We start from the raw sequence: 18,267 nt of genomic DNA, 5'->3' as shown, positions 1-18,267 counted from the left end.
CCGAGCGACGTCCCGCGCCCGCCCGCCTCAAGCAGCATCGAGCTGAGCCGCCGCTCCCGGGCTGGAGGCGCCTGCGCACTGGTGTCAGCTCCCTATCCCCCTCCCCCCCTCCCCCCGCCTCTAGCAGCCCGGAGCCAGCCCGGCCAGCACAGCGAGCCAGCCAGCCAACGGTAAGCGACCGCCACAGCGCCTCCACAGCCCAGGCCTCGAACATCCACGGGCTCACTTTGCAAGCGGCGCCCGGGACACGGCGATCCAAGCCGGGCGGCGGTTTGCAAATTTAGACCGGGGATCGAGAGGTGGGTTTGGATTTTTTTCTTTCTCTTTTTTTTCCCCAGATGGTGCGGTGTCGGGAGCGGGAAGCGGATAGCAGCCGATCTGAGGCGGAGGGCGGTGCGACTAGGCCGCTCTAGGCTGAGGCGGCTGTTTTAATAGATTTTATTCTGGTTATTTTGGGAGTAGTTTGCAGCCTCCGGCCGCTGACACGGGCCTTGCGGCCTAACTTCTCAGCCGCCCGCCCGCCCGCTTGCCTGCCTTTGTGTGCTGAGCGGCCGCTTCACACCCACTGACCCCTGAGGGGGAGAGGAATGGGGTGGCGGCGAGTCCCCACCGACGGAGGCCTCATCAGGGCGGCTTGAAAACACATCCCCGGCCCCTGGCGCCTCGCTCGCCCTGCTGCCTGTCAGCCGGCCCCGGCTTCTTTGTTTGCAGGCCGCAGGGCTGCCCGATTGTCGGTGTCTGTGGGCAGAGGCCGGGCTGCAGGCGCGCACACACACAGGCGCTCGCGGGCTACACTGAGCGAGAGAGCGCACTGTGCACAGGTCTTATTAGCAGGACTCCTGGTTGTAGGCACTGATCTCACCCTTGCAGGCTAGTGTACCTGTATAGTTGGAGACACAGATCCTAGTTATACAGAGAATGATCTGTTATAGTTACACACCTTCAGTGAGAGATCTCAGCAAAGCTAAACATACATTTTAGAGATCTCGTTTATATTTGTACACACAGGCAGAAATTTTCCTTATATTTATGTACATACAGACTTGGGTAATGCTGAAAGATCTCCCTTAGATTTCTATACATACAGACCGTAGTTATGCAGCAAGATCTCCCTTGTACTTCTATACATAGAGAAGTTACTTCTGCAGAAATATCTCCCTTATACTTGTGTAAGGGTGCCCATGTATCATAGAATCATAGAAGTTTACAGCCATTTCGGCCCACCGTGTCCGCGCTGGCCAATGAGAGACTATCCAGCCTAATCCCACTTTCCAGCTCTAGGTCTGTAGCCCTGCAGGTTACGGCACTTCAAGTGCACATCAGGTACTTTTAAAATGAGGGTATCTGCCTCTACCACCCTTTCAGGCAGTGAGTTCCAGACCCCCACAGCCCTCTGTGTGAAGAAATTTCCCCTCAAAGCCCCTCTAAACCTTCTACCAATTACTTTAAATTTATGCCCCCTGGTTGTTGACCCCTCTGCTAAGGGAAATAGGCCTTTTCTACCCACTATATCGAGGCCCCTCATGATTTTATACACCTCAATGAGGTCTCCCCTCAGCCGCCTCTGTTCCAAGGAAAACAAACCCAGCCTATCCAATCTGTCCTCATAGCTAAGAGTCTCCACTCCCGGCAATATCCTCGTAAATCTCCTCTGCACCCTCTCCAGTGCACTCATGTCCTTCCTATAATGTGGTAACCAGAACTGCACGCAGTACTCCAGCTGTGGCCTAACCAGTGTTTTATACAGTTCAAGCATGACTCACCTCTTATTCTATGCCTCGGCTAATAAAGGCAAGCAATTCCTTCTTAACCACCTTATCTACCTAGCCTGCTACCTTCAGGGATCTGTGGACATGCACTCCAAGGTCCCTTTGTTCCTCTACACTTCTCAATGTCCTCCCATTTCCTTGTTAGCCCTCCCCAAATGCATTACCTCACACTTCTCTGGATTAAATTCCATTTGCCACTGTTCTACCCACCTGACCAGTTGACTGATATCTTCCTGCAATCTGCAGCTTCCTTCTTCTTTATCAACCACACAGCCTATTTTTGTATCACAAATCTTTTTTATGCACAGAGATGCCCATTACAGTCAACATAAGAAATGGGCGGAGAAGTGCGCTATACAGCCCTGCAGCTTGCTCTGCCATTCAATAAGATCATGCCAGAACTTCGACATCAACTCCACTTTCCTGCCCTATCCCCATATCCCTTGATTCCCTTCGTGCCCCAATAATCTACCAATCTCGGTCTTGAATATACTGAACGACTGAGCATCCACAACTCTTTGGGGTAGAGAATTCCCAAGATTCACAACCCTTTGAGTGAAGAAATTTCTCCTCTCCTAAATGCCCAACCCCTTATCCTGATCGCCTAAATGCCCGAATACTTATCTGGCGATTATGAACCCGAGTTCGAGCCAGCCAGGGAAAACAGCCTCTCAGTGTCTACTCATATAGTTATACAGTTGAACACAGATCTTTGAGAGGGCTCCCTTATAAATTGCACATATATTTTGTTGAGGGAGACGGACAGACATCAATCTCCCTTCCAGTTATACACAGATCATAGCAAGAGACATTTCCATTGTAGAAGCACACAGATCTTGAAGAGATTGCTATATTTTCTATAGTTACATAGAGATTTTATTTAGAGAATAGATGTCCTTTACCGTTTAAAAAAAATAGAGAGCTCAAACCCATTATAATTGTACAGAGAAATATATCAACCTTCTTGCAATTTCTAAATGTAATGATGCCGACTACTTTTTAGTGAGTCCCTCTTTGTTATAGATATGTATACTTGCTGAAATTTGCAAGTCTTTTAATGTGAATATAAATATTAAGTGCTCGATCAGGCTGCACCTCTGTTTATTGGTAAATGAATGTTTCATTCATGTTTTGTTCTCTCTGTTCAATATGTTGTACATTTTTCAATATTCTTTCACCATGGCTTTATTTAATGTTGTGCTAATTAATCAACAGAAACAATTAATGGGATGCTGGTGTTAAGTGAGCCAGTCTGTCCAGTTAGTGTACAGATTGTATATAGATCTCATTTCAGATCTTGTATTGTATAGAAAACTTCAGACGTTATTGTGGCAATAGAGCAAGCCTTAAAATATGGTTTCATTTTTATTGAATTTTATTAGAGGGAAAATTGGCATGTGGTTTGAATGAAAAATGGTGACGGGTGCTGGCTGTGATGTTTTCTTTATGGTATCTGTACATAATGGGGCGAGTGACTGCATTATTTAACCAAGAAGTTGTACCACTTCTGTTAAGAAAGTTCACCATCATCTTATGATGTTGTCCACTTAGTAATTTAATTGTGTCCGTTAGCCCAGCAAATACAATGACATTATGGTGACACCTTTACTCCTGTTACATACTGTTCACTCATCACTCCTGTGCTCTCTGATGGACAATAATTCTTGGTCTGTCAACGGCTCGATTTTAAAATTCTCATCCTTGTTTTCAAATTCCTCCATGGCCTTGCACCTCCCTATCTCTGTAATCTCCTTCAGCCCTACAACTCTCCGAAAACTCTGCGTACCTCACTTTCTGCCCACTTGTGCATCCACGGTTTTCAGCACTCCACCATTGATTGACGTGCCTTCAGCTGGCTGCCTAAGCTCAGGAATTCCCTCCCGAAACCCTCTGCCTCACTCTCTTCCTTTTAAGATGCTCTTAAAACCTTGCTCTTTGATCAAGCTTTTGGTGTCCTCATGTCTCCTGGTGTGTCAAATTTTGTTTGATAATGCTCCTGTGAGACACCTGGAGGCATTTTACTAAGTTAAAAGCGCTATATATTTGCAAGTTGTTATAAATTAGTTTTTCAAAGTTATTTTTGTGAAAACAAGAGTTTGAAGTGCAGCAGCTGAAGGAGCTGCAATATTTTTACTTTCCTGATTCAGTGCTATGATGGTTTAGCAGTGGGGTCATCCAGGATCTAAACCTGTCCGTTTAAAACAGTGCCACCAGCGCTTCACTTTTCAGTCGCCGTTGAAAATTCTGCACAGAGATCGGACATTGAATAACTTCCCAGCAGGCTGAATGGCCATGTGATTTCTCGAGCCACAGTTGCATATCAGTTTCATGTACATGCTGACTTGATGCTGTTCTTTGTACAAGGTGCTGAAGTTAAATAATGCAGTGGGTTGACCACTTGTATACGATGGCTTGTGGTACCAGTGCGCTGTTACAAGGAGTAATGGGATGTGGGTTCATGATCGTAGGTTTCCTACATAGAGTTCCTGATTTCAGCCAGGCTGTGGGAGCGTTGGGGGAAGGAAGTTAATGGTGTTGTAGTAAGATTAGGTAATTCTCTTTTCTCCTATAATCAGGGAGAACAGAAAATTGACATGGGAATCATCTGGCCTCTCAGTTACTGCTTAGGAGCCTTGTGCACAAAACCGAAGCATGAATCTAAACATAGAAAAGAAGTAGATTTGACAAGCCCTTTCCATGTGGGTTGTCTCTCGATTTTGTACTGGGCGGGATATGTATTTAGTGTGGAGCTGTGTCTTAATTTTGTGCTTGCTTCAGTTTAGCTACTTGAATTTACAGGGCTATATGGAAAGAGCAGGGGAATGGGATTAACTGGATAGCTCTTTCAAAGAGTAGACACAGGCACGATGGGTCAAATGGCCTCTCTCTGTGTGTAGGCTAGTGGATGCATTGAGTTCTGTTGCATGAAAAACCAAACATCTCGATTTGACAATTTACGTTATAACCCCGCCACCTCAACTGACAGCACCTGATTTCTCCGAGCCTGGGAATTGAACCTGGTGCCTTCTGGTCTGTACAGCTCAGTTACACACTGGCATCATCAAAACTGAGCCATTCACTCTTTTGGCGCATGTCCACAGTCGAGAAAAAATTGTCGCTTAAGCAAATCTGGGCGTTTTCATGTGGGATTTCAAGTTGAAATGAAAGTGCAGTTGGTTAATCCCATTCACTGCTTTCTAGGATTCTCCCCGACCCCCCTCCCTGCGAGATCCCTTGATATATCCATTCATATAGCACCAGACCATCCTAAGGACAATTGTCTTTGTTTGAACTGGAGTCACTTCTTCTGGAATGCTGTCCAACAACCCCTTCTTGAATGTGCAGCGTGAGGCTGTCGGGCGAGAGCTAGACTGGCTGTAGCCTCACCCTGTGGACAAGTAGCCTGCTGCTATTTGCTGTGCAAGCTGATGCGTGAGGAATGGCAGCTCGGGTAAAGGTCTGGTGCACTGCCATCGTCCATAGAACCAATCCGCAGCACGGGCCATAGGAACAGGAAGAGGTCATTCAGCCCTTCGAGCCTGTGCCACCATTCAGTTAGATCATGGCTGATCTGTATCTTAACTCCATTTACCCGCCTTGGTTCCATATTCCTTAATACCCTTACCTAACAAAAATCAGCCTCGGTTTCAATTGACCCCCAGCATCAACAGCTTTTTGAAGGAGAGAGTTCCAGATTTCCACTACCCTTTGTGCAGAGAAGTGCTTCCTAACATTATCCCTGAACGACCAAGCTCTAATTTTATAGTTATGCCCCTTGCTCTGGGCTCCGCCGCCAGAGGAATAGGGTCAGCGCCTTTCTGAGAATACAAGAGAGTTTCAGCTGTGGGAGAATCCATGCAGCCTTATGAAGTAAATCCCATCCCTTGTTGGCTTTATTCTGCTGAGTGGACACATTGTGATTTTCCCAGGGTTGTTAATATGGAAAATGTTTCAAAAAAGTTATTAAAATTGGGCAGTCAGTCACTTGTCGTAGCAGATTTGTGTCTAGAAGTGTCAAGGGGGAGGAAGGACAGAGGCAAGCTTTGAGTTGTTGCCAGTGGTTTCTCACTGTGATTTGAATTTGTGTGAAATAGTATCAGCAGCACTAGGAAGTGGTGTTGGTGTGGAGTCAGGACAAGATAAGAGAAACTATTGCTGAGCATTTTTTCTTCTAACCCTCATTCATGCCTTTTTACCTCTAGACTTGACTATTCCAATATTCTGCTGGCTGGCCTGCCATCTTCCACCCTACACGAACTTGTGCTCATCCAAAACTCTGCTGCCCGTACCTTAACTCGCATCAAGTCCTGTTCACCCATCACCTATGTTCCTGCTAAGCTGCGCGGTTGCGCAGTCATATGCAAGGTCCCGCACAGGCTTTTACATTGTAGATACCGTGCATACGCAAAAAATTGAATGTGCCACGCATTGTGGGAGGCAGGCCGCGGAAGAGGCAGTGCAGCTTACGGAGGACGTTGCCCATCACCCCTGTTTTTGGTCTCCTACACTGGCTCCCGGTCCGGCAACCTCATTTAAAAAATTCTCATCCTTGTCTTCAAATCCTTCCATGGCCTCGCCCATCCCTATCTCTGTTCCCTCCTCCAGCCTTGCAGCCCCCCCCAAGATCTCTGCACTCCTCCAATTCTGGCCTCTTGCACATCCCCGATTTTAATCTCTCCATCATTGGCGGATGTGCTTTCAACTGTCTAGGCCCGAAGCTCTGGAATTCCCTCCCTAAACCTCTCCACACCTCTCTCATCCTTTACGATGTTCCTTAAACCTATCTCTTTGACCAAGCTTTTTGGTCCTGATATCTTCTTCTCTGGCTCAGTGTGAAATTTTGATTGATAACGCTCTTGTGAAGCGCCTTGGGTTACGTTAAAGTTGCTAACTAAATGAAAGTTGTTCTAACTAACCTTTAGTGGGCTTCATTTTATTGAATCCCCTAAATTATTGAATCCACTACAACTACAGGCGGAGGAGGGGAAGAATAATGTGGTAGTTGTAGGGGATTCAATAATTTGGGGGACCGATAGCATCCTTTGTAAGCAAGATCGTGAGTCCCACATGGTATGTTGCCGACCTGGTGCCAGGGTGAGGGACATCTTGAACTAGCTTGAAAGGATATTGGAGGGTGAGGATCCAGTCGTTGTGGTCCATGTTGGGACCAACAACGTAGGAAAGAGTAGGCAACAGGTCCTGTTTGGACAGTACCAGGAGCTAATTTGAAGAACAGGACCTTGAGGGTTATAATATTTGTATTATTACATAGAAACATAGAAATTAGGTGCAGGTGCAGGCCATTCGGCCTGTCGAGCCTGCACCACCATTCAATTAGATCATGGCTGATCATTCAACCTCAGTACCCCTTTCCTGCTTTCTCTCCATACTCCTTGATCCCTTTGGCCATAAGGGCCATATCTAACTCCCTTTTGAATATATCTAACAAATTGGCCTCAACAACATTCTGCGGTAGAGAATTCCACAGGTTAACCACTTTCTGAGTGAAGAAGTTTCTCCTCATCTCAGTCCTAAATGGCTTACTCCTTATCCTTAGACTGTGACCCCTGGTTCTGGAACTCCCCAGCAATGGGAACATTCTTCCTGCCTCTAATCTGTCCAGACCCGTCAGAATTTTATATGTTTCTATGAAATACCCTCTCATTCTTCTAAACTCCAGTGGATACAAGCCCAGTTGATCCAGTCTCTCCTCATATGTCAGTCCTGCATCCTGGGAATCAATTTGATGAACCTTCGTTGTACTCCCTCAATAGCAAGAACGTCCTTCCTCAGATTAAGGGACCAAAACTGAACACAATATTCCAGGTGTGGCCTCACCAAGGCTCTGTACAACTGCAGTAAGACCTCTCTGCTCCTATACTCAAATCCTCTCGCTATGAAGGCCAACATGCCATTTGCCTTCTTCACCGCCTGCTGTACCTGCATGACAACTTTCAATGACTGATGTACCATGACACCCAGGTCTCGTTGCACCTCCCCTTTTCCTAATCTGTCACCATTCAGTCTTCCTGTTTTTGCCACCAAAGTTGATAATCTCACATTTATCCACATTATACTGCATCTGCCATGCATTTGCACACTCAACTAACCTGTCCAAGTCACCCTGCAGTCTCTTAGCACCCTCCTCACAGCTCACACTGCCACCCAGCTTGGTGTCATCTGCAAACTTGGGGAATTCCTTCATCTAAATTGATGTATATTGTAAATAGCTGAAGTCCCAGCACTGAACCCTGTGGCACCCCACTGGTCACTGCCTGCCATTCTGAAAAGGACCAGTTTATTCCGACTCTCTGCTTCCTGTCTGCCAACCAGTTCTCTATCCATGTCAATACACTACCCCCAATACCACGTGCTTTAATTTTGAGCCCTAATCTCTTGTGTGGGACCTTGTCAAAAGCCTTTTGAAAGTCCAAGTACACCACATCCACTGGTTCTTCCTTGTCCATTCTACTAGTTACATCCTCAAAAAATTCTAGAAGATTTGTCAACCATGATCCCCTTTTCATAAATCCATGCTGACTTGGACCGATCCTTTCCAAATGCGCTGCTATTTCATCTTCAATAGCGATGTCAGGCTAACCGGTCTATAATTACCCGTTTTCTCTCTCCCTCCTTTTTTTAAAAAGTGGTGTTACATTAGCTACCCTCCAGTCCATAGGAACGGATCCAGAGTCAATAGAATGTTGGAAAATGATCACCAATGCATCCACTATTTCTAGGGCCACTTCCTTTAGTACTCTGGGATGCAGCCTATCAGGCCCTGGGGATTTATTGGCCTTCGATCCCATCAATTTCCCCAACACAATTTCCTGACTAATAAGGATTTCCTTCAGTTCCTCCTTTTCGCTCTACTCTCGAACCTCTAGTATTTCCGGAAGGTTATTTGTGTCTTCCTTAGTGAAGACAGATGCAAAGTATTTGTTCAATTGGTCTGTCATTTCTTTGTTCCCCATTATAAATTCACCTGATTCTGTCTGCAAAGGACCTACATTGGTCTTCACTAATCTTTTTCTGTTCACATATCTATGGAAGCTTTTGCAGTCAGTTTTTATGTTCCCTGCAAGCTTCCTCTCATACTCTATTTCCCCCCTCCTAATTAGACCCTTTGTCCTCCTCTGCTGAATTCTAAATTTCTCCCAATCCTCAGGTTTGCTGCTTTTTCTCGCCAATCTATATGCCTCTTCCTTGGATTTAACACTATCCCTAATTTCCTTTGTTAGCCACGGTTGAGCTACCTTCCCCTTTTTATTTTTACTCCAGACAGGGATGTACAATTGTTGAAGTTCATCTATGTAATCTATAAATGTCTGCCTTTGCCTATCCACTGTCAACCCTTTAAATATCATTTGCCAGTCTATCCTAGCCAATTCACGTCTCATACCATCGAAGTTACCTTTCCTTAAGTTCAGGACCCTAGTCTCTGAATTAACACTGTCACTCTCCATCTTAATAAAGAATTCTACCATATTATGGTTACTCTTCCCCAGGGGTCTTCGCACAACAAGATTGCTAATTAGTCCTCTCATTACACAATACCCAGTCTAGGATGGCCAGCTCTCCAGTTGGTTCCTCGACATATTGGTCTAGAAAGCCATCCCTAATACACTCCAGGAAATCCTCCTCCACTGCATTGCTACCCAATCTATATGTCGATTAAAGTCACCCATGATAACTGCTGTACCTTTATTGCACGCATCCGTAATTTCTGGTTTGATGCTATCCCCAACCTCACTACTACTGTTTGGTGGTCTGCACAACTCCCACCAGCTTTTTCTGTCCTTTGGTGTTCCGCAGCTCTACCCATACAGATTCCACATCATCCAAGCTAATGTCCTTTCTTACTATTGCGTTAATTTCCTCTTTAACCAGCAACGCTACCCCACCTCCTTTTCCTTTCTATCCTTCCTGAATGTTGAATACCCCTGGATGTTGCGTTCCCAGCCTTGGTCACCCTGGAGCCATGTCTCCGTAATCCCAATTATATCATAATCGTTAATAGCTACCTGAGCCAGATGCAAATCGGAGTAGGGATAAGCAGATTAGGGAGGTGAAGGAATGGTGTGGGAAAGAGATGTTCCATTTAATGGGACACTGGCACCAGTACTAGGACAGGAAGGAACTGTACCTTTGGGACAGGCTCCACCTGAACCGGGCTGGGATCAGCGTCTTAACAGAAAGGATAAATAGTGTGGTCACAAGGACTTTAAACTAGTGAATGGAAAGGTGCACGGAGGGCTCAGGTAGAATAGGTAGTATAAATAATAATTCAAAAACAAATGAAAGGGTAGAGTAATAGTCAGAAATTGTGCTTTAGGCGCTACTGGTAAAGGGAAAACTAAAAGATGTAAAGTAATTAAATCAGAAGGGAGAAATAAGAAATGTGTGAGTAAAACATTAGAGGTAAAGGACAGGCTAAGGCTAGGGTGTGTGCTTTATACAAACGCAAAGAATATAAGGAACAAATTGAATGAATTGCAGATGCAAATTCAACTTGGATGGTACGACATCATAGCAATTTACAGCACAGAAGGAGGCCATTTGATCCAAGGTGTCTGTGCTGGCTGACAAAGAGCTATCCAGCCTAATCCCACTTTCCAGCTCTTAGTCCGTAGCCTTGTAAGTTATGGCACTTCAAATGCACATCCAAGTACTTTTTACTTGGACATGCACTCCAAGATCCCTCTGTTCCTCGCCACTTCTCAGTGGCTTACCATTTATTGTGTATTCCCTTGTCTTGTTAGCCCTCCCCAAATGCATTACCTCACACTTCTCCAGATTAAATTCCATTTGTCACTGTTCTGCCCACCTGACCAGTCCATTGATATCTTCCCGCAGTCTGCAGCTTTCTTCTTCATCATCAGCCACACGGCCAATTTTTGTATCATCTGCAAACTTCTTAATCATATCCCCTACATTCTAGTCCAAGTCATTGATGTATACCACAAAAAGCAAGGGATCTAGTACTGAGCCCAATGGAATCTCACTGGAAACATCCTTCCAGTCACAAAAACACCCATCGACCATTACCCTTTGCTTCCTGCCTCTGAGCCAATTTTAGATCCTACTTCCCACTTTGCCCTGGATCCCATGGGCTTTTACTTTCGTGACCTTGTCAAAAGCCTTGCTAAAATCCATATAGACGACATCAAACATACTACCCTCGTGGTTACCTCCTCAGAAAATTCAGTCAAGTTAGTCAGATGGGGCCTTCCCTTAACAAATCCATGCCGACTGTCCTTGATTAATTCGTGTCTTTCATCCGGGTCTGGAGATTTATCCACTTTCAAAGATGCGAAATCCCTTAATACTTCCCCTCTCATTGTGTTTATTTCATCAAATATTTCACACTCCTCCTCCCTGATTGCAATGTTTGCACCGTCCCTCTCTTTTGTGAAAACAGATGTAAAGTATTCATTAAGAACCATACCCACATCCTCCGCCTCCACTCACAGGTTACTTATAGTCCCTAATAGGCCCTACTCTTTCTTTAGTTATCCTCTTGCTCTTAATGTATTTAAGAATAATTATATTAAGAAAATCCTTGATTATACTTGCCGATATTTTTTCATGCCCTCTCTTTGCTTTCCTAGTTTCCTTTTTAATTTCACCCCTGCACTTCCTCTACTCCTCTAGGATTTCTAGTATTGAGTCCTCAGTATCTGTCATAAGCTTCCTTTTTTTACTTCATACCCTGTATGCCCCTTGACATCCAGGGGGCTCTAGATTTGGTAGGCTCATCCTTTTTCTTTAAGGGAAGATATTTGATCTGAACCCTCACAGTAAGCTGTGAGGAAAACACAGAGTCTGGAAAGGGATTATAGATAGACTAAGTGAGTGGGCAGTAAGGTGGCAGATGGGGTATAATGTAGGGAAATGTGAGGTTATTCACTTTGGACATAATAGCCATTACTGAGACATGGCTGCAAGATGGTCAGGAAGGAAACTGAATATACCATGTTATATGGTCTACAGGAAGGTTAGGGAAAATGGAAAAGGGGATGGAGTAGCCTTCGTGATTAAGGATGAAATCACTTCAATGATGAGAGGATATAGCAAGGTAAACTGCCGGCAGTGGAGACTTTATGGGTAGAATTAAGAAATAGAAAAGGATTTAAGACTAGTGTGAGTTTGTAGGCTGTGAAGTGGTAGAAAGTATAAATGCAGAGATTAGACAAGCATGTAGTAAAGGAAGAGTGGTTTTAATGAGCGATTTTAACTTTCATATAGATTGGGATAAGCAGACTAGCTCATGTCAGAAAGGTAATGAATCTCTTAAGTGTGTCCGGGATAATTTTCTGCAACAATATGTCCGAGAACCAATAAGGGGGCAGGCCGTATTAGATGTAATAACGGAGTAACTATTTATAGTAAGTCTTCCTTCTGCGCACGCGGGAAGGGCAGCTGGCCGGCTGGGCGAGAGAGCTTATTTGGGGGGGCAGAGAGAGAAAGAGCTGGGGGGGAGGGGGGCAGAGAGAAAGAGAGCTTGGGGGGGGGGGGGAGGGGGAAGAGAGAGCTTGGGGGAGGGGGGAAAAGGGGGAAGAGCGAGCTTAGGGGAGGGGGGAAAGGGGGAAGAGAGAGCTTGGGGGAAGAGGGGAAAGGGGGAAGAGAGAGCTTGGGGGAGGGGGGAAAGGGGGAACTTGGGGGAGGGGGAAAGGGGGAAGAGAGAGCTTGGGGGAGGGGGGGAAAGGGAGAAGAGCGAGCTTAGGGGAGGGGGGAAAGGGGGAAGAGAGAGCTTGGGGGAGGAGGGGAAAGGGGGAAGAGAGAGCTTGGGGGAGGGGGGAAAGGGGGAACTTGGGGGAGGGGGAAAGGGGGAAGAGAGAGCTTGGGGGAGGGGGAGAAAGGGAGAAGAGAGCTTGGGGGAGGGGGGAAAGGGGGAAGAGAGAGCTTGGGGGAGGGGGGAAAGTGGGAAGAGAGCTTGGGGAGGGGGGAAAGGGGGAAGAGAGAGCTTGGGGGAGGGGGAAGAGAGAGCTTGAGGAGGGGGGAAAGGGGTAAGAGAGAGCTTGGGGGATGGGGGAAAGGGGGGAGAGAGAGCTTGGGGAGAGGGGAAGGGGGAAGAGACAGCTTGGGGGAAGAGAGAGATTGGGGGGAGGGGGTGGAGAGAGAGCTTGAAGGAGGGGAGAGAGCCGGGGGGGAGGAGGGGAGAGAGAGCGGGGGGGGAGGAGGGGAGAGAGCGCGGGGGGGGAGGAGGGGAGAGAGAGCGGGGGGGGAGGAGGGGAGAGAGAGCGGGGGGGGGAGGAGGGGAGAGAGAGCGAGGGGGAGGGGGGGAGAGAGCTTGGGGGTGGGAGGAGGGGAGAGAGAGCTTGGGGGGGGGAGGAGGGGAGAGAGAGCTTGGGGGGTGGGGGGGAGGAGGGGTGAGAGAGCTTGGAGGAGGGAGGAGGGGAGAGAGAGCTTGGGGAGGAGGGAGGAGGGGAGAGAGAGCTTGGCGGGGGGTTGGAGGAGTGGAGATAAAGTTTGGGGGGGAGGAGGGGAGAGAGAGCTTGGGGGGGGGGGCGGAGAGAGAGCTTGGGGGGGGGGCGGAGAGAGAGCTTGGGGGGGTTGAAGGGGGAAGAGAGAGCTTGGGGGAGGGGGAAGAGAGAGCTTGAGGAGGGGGGGAAGAGAGAGCTTGGGGGATGGGGGAAAGGGGGGAGAGAGAGCTTGGGGAGAGGGGAAGGGGGAAGAGAGAGATTGGGGAGAGGGGGGGGGAGAGAGAGCGGGGGGGGGAGGAGGGGAGAGAGAGCCGGGGGGGAGGAGGAGGGGGGGGGGGAGGAGGAGGGGAGAGAGAGCTTGGGGGGTGGGGGGGAGGAGGGGAGAGAGAGCTTGGGGGAGGGAGGAGGGGAGAGAGAGCTTGGGGGGGGGGGGGAGGGAGGAGGGGAGAGAGAGCTTGGCGGGGGGGTGGAGGAGATAAAGTTTGGGGGGGAGGAGGGGAGAGAGAGCTTGGGGGGAGAGGGGGGGTAGAGAGAGAGCTTAGGGGGGGAGTGGGGGAGAGAGAGAGCTTGGGTGGGGAGGAGGGGAGAGAGAGAGCTTGGGGGGGAGGAGGGGAGAGAGAGCTTGGGGGGGAGGAGGGGAGAGAGAGCTTGGGGGGGAGGAGGGGAGAGAGAGCTTGGGGGGGGAGGAGGGGAGAGAGAGCTTGGGGGGGAGGAGGGGAGAGAGAGCTTGGGGGGGGGGGCGGAGAGAGAGCTTGGGGGGGGGAAGAGAGCTTGGGGGGGGGGGAAGGAGGGGAGAGAGAGAGCTTGGGGGGGGGAGAGAGAGAGAGCTGGGGGGGAGGGGGGAGAGAGCTGGGGGGGAGGGGGGAGAGAGCTGGGGGGGAGGGGGGAGAGAGCTTGGGGGGGGAGGGGGGAGAGAGAGCTTGGGGGGGAGGGGGGAGAGAGAGCTTGGGGGGGGGGAGGGGGAGAGAGCTTGGGGCAGAAGGGGAAGGAGGGGGAGAGAGAGCTTGGGGCAGGGGGGGAGAGAGAGCTTGGGGCAGGGGGGAAGGGAGGGGGAGAGTGAGCTTGGGGCGGGGGGGAGAGTGAGCTTGGGGCGGAGGAGAGAGAGCTTGGGGGGGAGATGGGAGAGAGAGCTTGGGGGGGAGGGGGGAGAGAGAGAGCTTGGGGGGGAGGGGGGAGAGAGCTTGGGGGGGAGGGGGGAGAGAGAGCTTGGGGGGGGAGGGGGGAGAGAGAGCTTGGGGGGGAGGGGGGAGAGAGAGCTTGGGGGGGAGGGGGGAGAGAGAGCTTGGGGGGGGAGGGGGGAGAGAGAGCTTGGGGGGGAGGGGGGAGAGAGAGCTTGGGGGGGAGGGGGGAGAGAGAGCTTGGGGAGGGGGGAGGGAAGAGGGGGAGTGGATGGGGGGAGAGAGGGGAAGGGGGAAGAAAGGCTTGGGGGGATGGGGGGAGAGCTTGGAGTGGGGAGGGGAAGAGAGAGCTTGGGGGCAGGGGGTGAGAGAGCATGGGGGAGGGGGGAGGGAGCTTGGGGGAGGGGGGAGGAGGGAGAGAGAGCTTGGGGGGGAGGGGTGGAGAGAGAGCTTGGGGGGGGGGAGGGGGGAGAGAGCTGGGGGGGGAGAGAGAGAGAGAGCTTGGGGTGGAGGGGGAGAGAGAGCTTTGGGGGGAGGGGGGAGAGAGATCTTGTGGGGGGGTGGGGAGGGAGGGGGGAGAGAGTGCTTGGGAGGGAGGGGGGAAGGGAGAGAACTTGGCGGGGAGAGGGGAAAGAGCTAGAGCCTGTGGGTGGGGGTAAGAGAGAGAGAAAGCGCCTGCGGCGGTGGTGGGGAGGGGATCGGAGGGGAGAGAGGGAACTCAGAGAAGGCGGATCACGTTCTTTCTATCCCCTGGTGCATGCAAGCTCGCTGCGTGTTACAAGGGACAATGTTGCGGTGGATGAAATCCAGAAGCCAAGACACTGTCACTATTCACTTCATACCCAATAAACCTGTTAAGAATCTGCACACAATGCTCCATCTATGGTGGGGGCGGGGGGTGGTGGAGGAAGGTCTTGCGCTTGGGTAAGGGTCTTCAGCTGGGGGAGGGATGCACTTAGGCTGCGGTAATGGAATTCGGCTGGAACTTGGTGGCTTTTGGGGAGATCTATCCTCTGTGGCTTCTGAAGTCAAAATGGATCGAATTACAAATTGGAAATTCACTCAGAATTTGGGCTGGGCGGTTACAGTTACACATTCCAGAGGAACTTCAGGGTGTGGCTTATCCTCCAAGGGGACCAATCAGCAACAGGTCTGCAGAGCCAATCAGAGAAATGGTTGCATTTCAGTTAGTACAAATAGATGCATCCATTTAATAATGAGTAATGAGCCAGATTTATTTAACAGACGAACTGTGTGAACATTTATCCAATAGCGACCATAATATGATAGAATTCACATTGTGGACGAAAGGGAGAAACACGAAACAGCTACTAAGATTCTAGATTTAGGTAAGGCACGATATGACAGAGACTGTCCACAGTAAACTGGGCAAATCTGTTCATGGGTGAAACGAAGATGATCAGTGGGGGTGTTCAAAAAACAATTTAATGTGATACAGAACCAGTTTATACTTCTCTAGGAGGCAAGGGCTCTACTTGTCAAAAAATAAGTTGTCGACTAAAGAGGTATGGCACAACATAAAACTAAAAGAAAAAGCATTCAAAAATGCAAAAACTAGCGCAGATTCTGGCAACAGGGAAAGATACAAAGAATAACAAAATGCGACAACACGGATAGTAAGAGCTGCAAGAAGGGAGTATGAACAGAAACTTGCAAGGGATATCAAAATCAACACAATTTTTTTACAGTTATATTAGGAACAGTGTGGGTCCCTTGAAAAAGAAAATGATGTTGTAAATGAAAATAAGGAAATGGCGGATATGTTGAATAATTATTTTGCGTCAATATTTGCAGTAGTGGAAGAGGATAGCATGCCGGACATCCAAAGGAAACTAATATTGAATCAGAGACAGGGTCTCACCAAAATTAATGTAAGCAAAATAACAGAAATGAAGAAAATGATGGCACTAAGTGTGACAATTCCCCAGGATCAAATGGTTTCCATACCAGGGTTTCAAAGGAAGTAAGGGAGAACATTGCAGATGCCCTAACGTAATCTTTCAAAGTTCTCTCGATTCAGGAACTGTTCTTTTAGTTGGGAAAATTGTGCATGTCACTCCGCTATTTAAGAATGGTGAGCGAGAGAAACTCAGGAATTAAAGACCAGTTAGTAAGGATAATTTACCAGATGGTAGGGATAATTTACAGGTACTCTTAATTGGTAGGATATGACTAGTGGTGTCCCACAAGGATCTGTGATGGGGCCTTAACTATTCGCAGTATTTATTGAAGACTCGGATGATGGGATAGAAAGCCACATATCCAAGTTTGATGATGACACAAAGATAAGCAGTATTGTAGGCATTGTAGATGCATAAAATTATTAGGAGCTATTAATAGATTGAGTGAATGGGCAAAACTGTGGCAAATAGATTTCAATGTAAGATCATCAACTTTGGACCTGAAAAGAACAGAACAGGGTACTTTCAAAATGGTGAAAAGCTAGAAACAGTGGAGGTCTAAAGAGACTTGTGGGTCCATGTACATAGATCATTAAAATGTCATGGACAAGTACAGAAAATAATCAAAAAGGCTAATGGAATGCTAGAGGACTAGAATACAAGGGGGTAAAAGTCATGCTATAGCTATACAAAGCACTGGTTAAGCCACATCATCATCATCGTCATCATAAGCAGTCCCTCGGAATCGAGGGAGACTTGCTTCCACTCTTAGCATGAGTTCTTAGGTGGCTGTTCAGTCCAATACGAGAACCACAGTCTCTGTCACAGGTGGGACAAACAGTGGTTGAAGGAAAGGGTGGGCGGGGAGTCTGGTTTGCCGCACGCTCCTTCTACTGCTGTACTTGATTTCTGCATGCTCTCGGCGACAAGACTCAAGGAGCTCAGTGTCCTCCCGGATGCACTTCCTCCACTTAGGGCGGTCTTTGGCCAGGGACTCCCAGGTGTCAGTGAGGATGTTGCACTTTATCAGGAGGCTTTGAGAGTGTCCTTATAACGTTTCCTCTGTCCATCTTTGGCTCGTTTGCTGTGAAGGAGTTCCGAGTAGAGCGCTTGCTTTGGGAGTCTCGTGTCTGACATGCGAACACTGTGGCCAGCCCAGTGGAGCTGATCAAGTGTGGTCAGTGCTTCAATGCTGAGGATGTTGGCCGGTCGAGGACGCTAATGTTGGTGCGTCTGTCCTCCCGGGGGATTTGCAGGATCTTGGGGAGACATCGTTGGTGGTATTTCTCCAGCGATTTGAGGTGTCTATTGTACATGGTCCATGTACCTCTGAGTCATACAGGAAGGGCGGGTATTACCACAGCTCTGTAGACCATGAGCTTGGTGGCAGATTTGATGGCCTGGTCTTCAAACACACTTCTCCTCAGGCGGTCGAAGGCTGCACTGGCGCACTAGAGGTGGTGTATCTCGTCATCATTGTCTGCTCTTATTGATAAGAGGTTCCAGGGCCGTGCCATGGATCTTGATGACTGGGGGGGGATGTGCTGTGCGGCTGGGACAGGTTGGTGGAGGACCTTTGTCTTACATAGAAACATAGAAAATAGGTGCAGGAGTAGGCCATTTGGCCCTTCGAGCCTGCACCACCATTCAATAAGATCATGGCTGATCATTCACCTCAGTACCCCTTTCCTGCTTTCTCTCTATACACCTTGATTCCTTTAGCCGTAAGGGCCATATCTAACTCCTCCTTGAATATATGCAATGAACTGGCATCAATAACTCTCTGCGATAGGGAATTCCATAGGTTAACAACACTCTGAGTGAAGAAGTTTCTCCTCATCTCAGTCCTAAATGGCTTACGCCTTATCCTTAGACTGTGTCCTCTGGTTCTGGACTTCCCCAACATCGGGAACATTCTTCCTGCATCTAACCTGTCCAGTCCCGTCAGAATTTTATATGTTTCTATGAGATCCCATCTCATCCTTCTAAACTCCAGTGAATACAGGCCCAGTCGATCTAGTCTCCTCTCATA

General features: G+C 48.5%; 1 protein-coding gene across 2 annotated transcripts in view; it reads left to right on the top strand.

Moving 5' to 3' along the window:
- Positions 1-143: 143 nt before the first annotated feature.
- The window catches only part of LOC139259435 (INO80 complex subunit D-like), a 173,238-nt gene continuing 155,114 nt past the window's right edge, over positions 144-18,267 (top strand). The window contains exon 1 of one of the 2 annotated variants that reach the window (XM_070874904.1): positions 144-170. The gene's annotated coding sequence lies outside the window, so the exon portion shown is untranslated. Of the gene's footprint in view, positions 171-190; positions 300-18,267 lie in introns of those variants that run through there. The other variant, XM_070874903.1, reaches the window with a different exon arrangement.

This window comes from Pristiophorus japonicus, chromosome 3 (genome assembly GCF_044704955.1).
Source record: "Pristiophorus japonicus isolate sPriJap1 chromosome 3, sPriJap1.hap1, whole genome shotgun sequence".
Classification (NCBI taxonomy): domain Eukaryota; kingdom Metazoa; phylum Chordata; class Chondrichthyes; family Pristiophoridae; genus Pristiophorus; species Pristiophorus japonicus.
The sequence above is the reverse complement of the archived record's forward strand: the minus strand, read 5'-3'. Positions and strand labels throughout refer to the sequence as shown.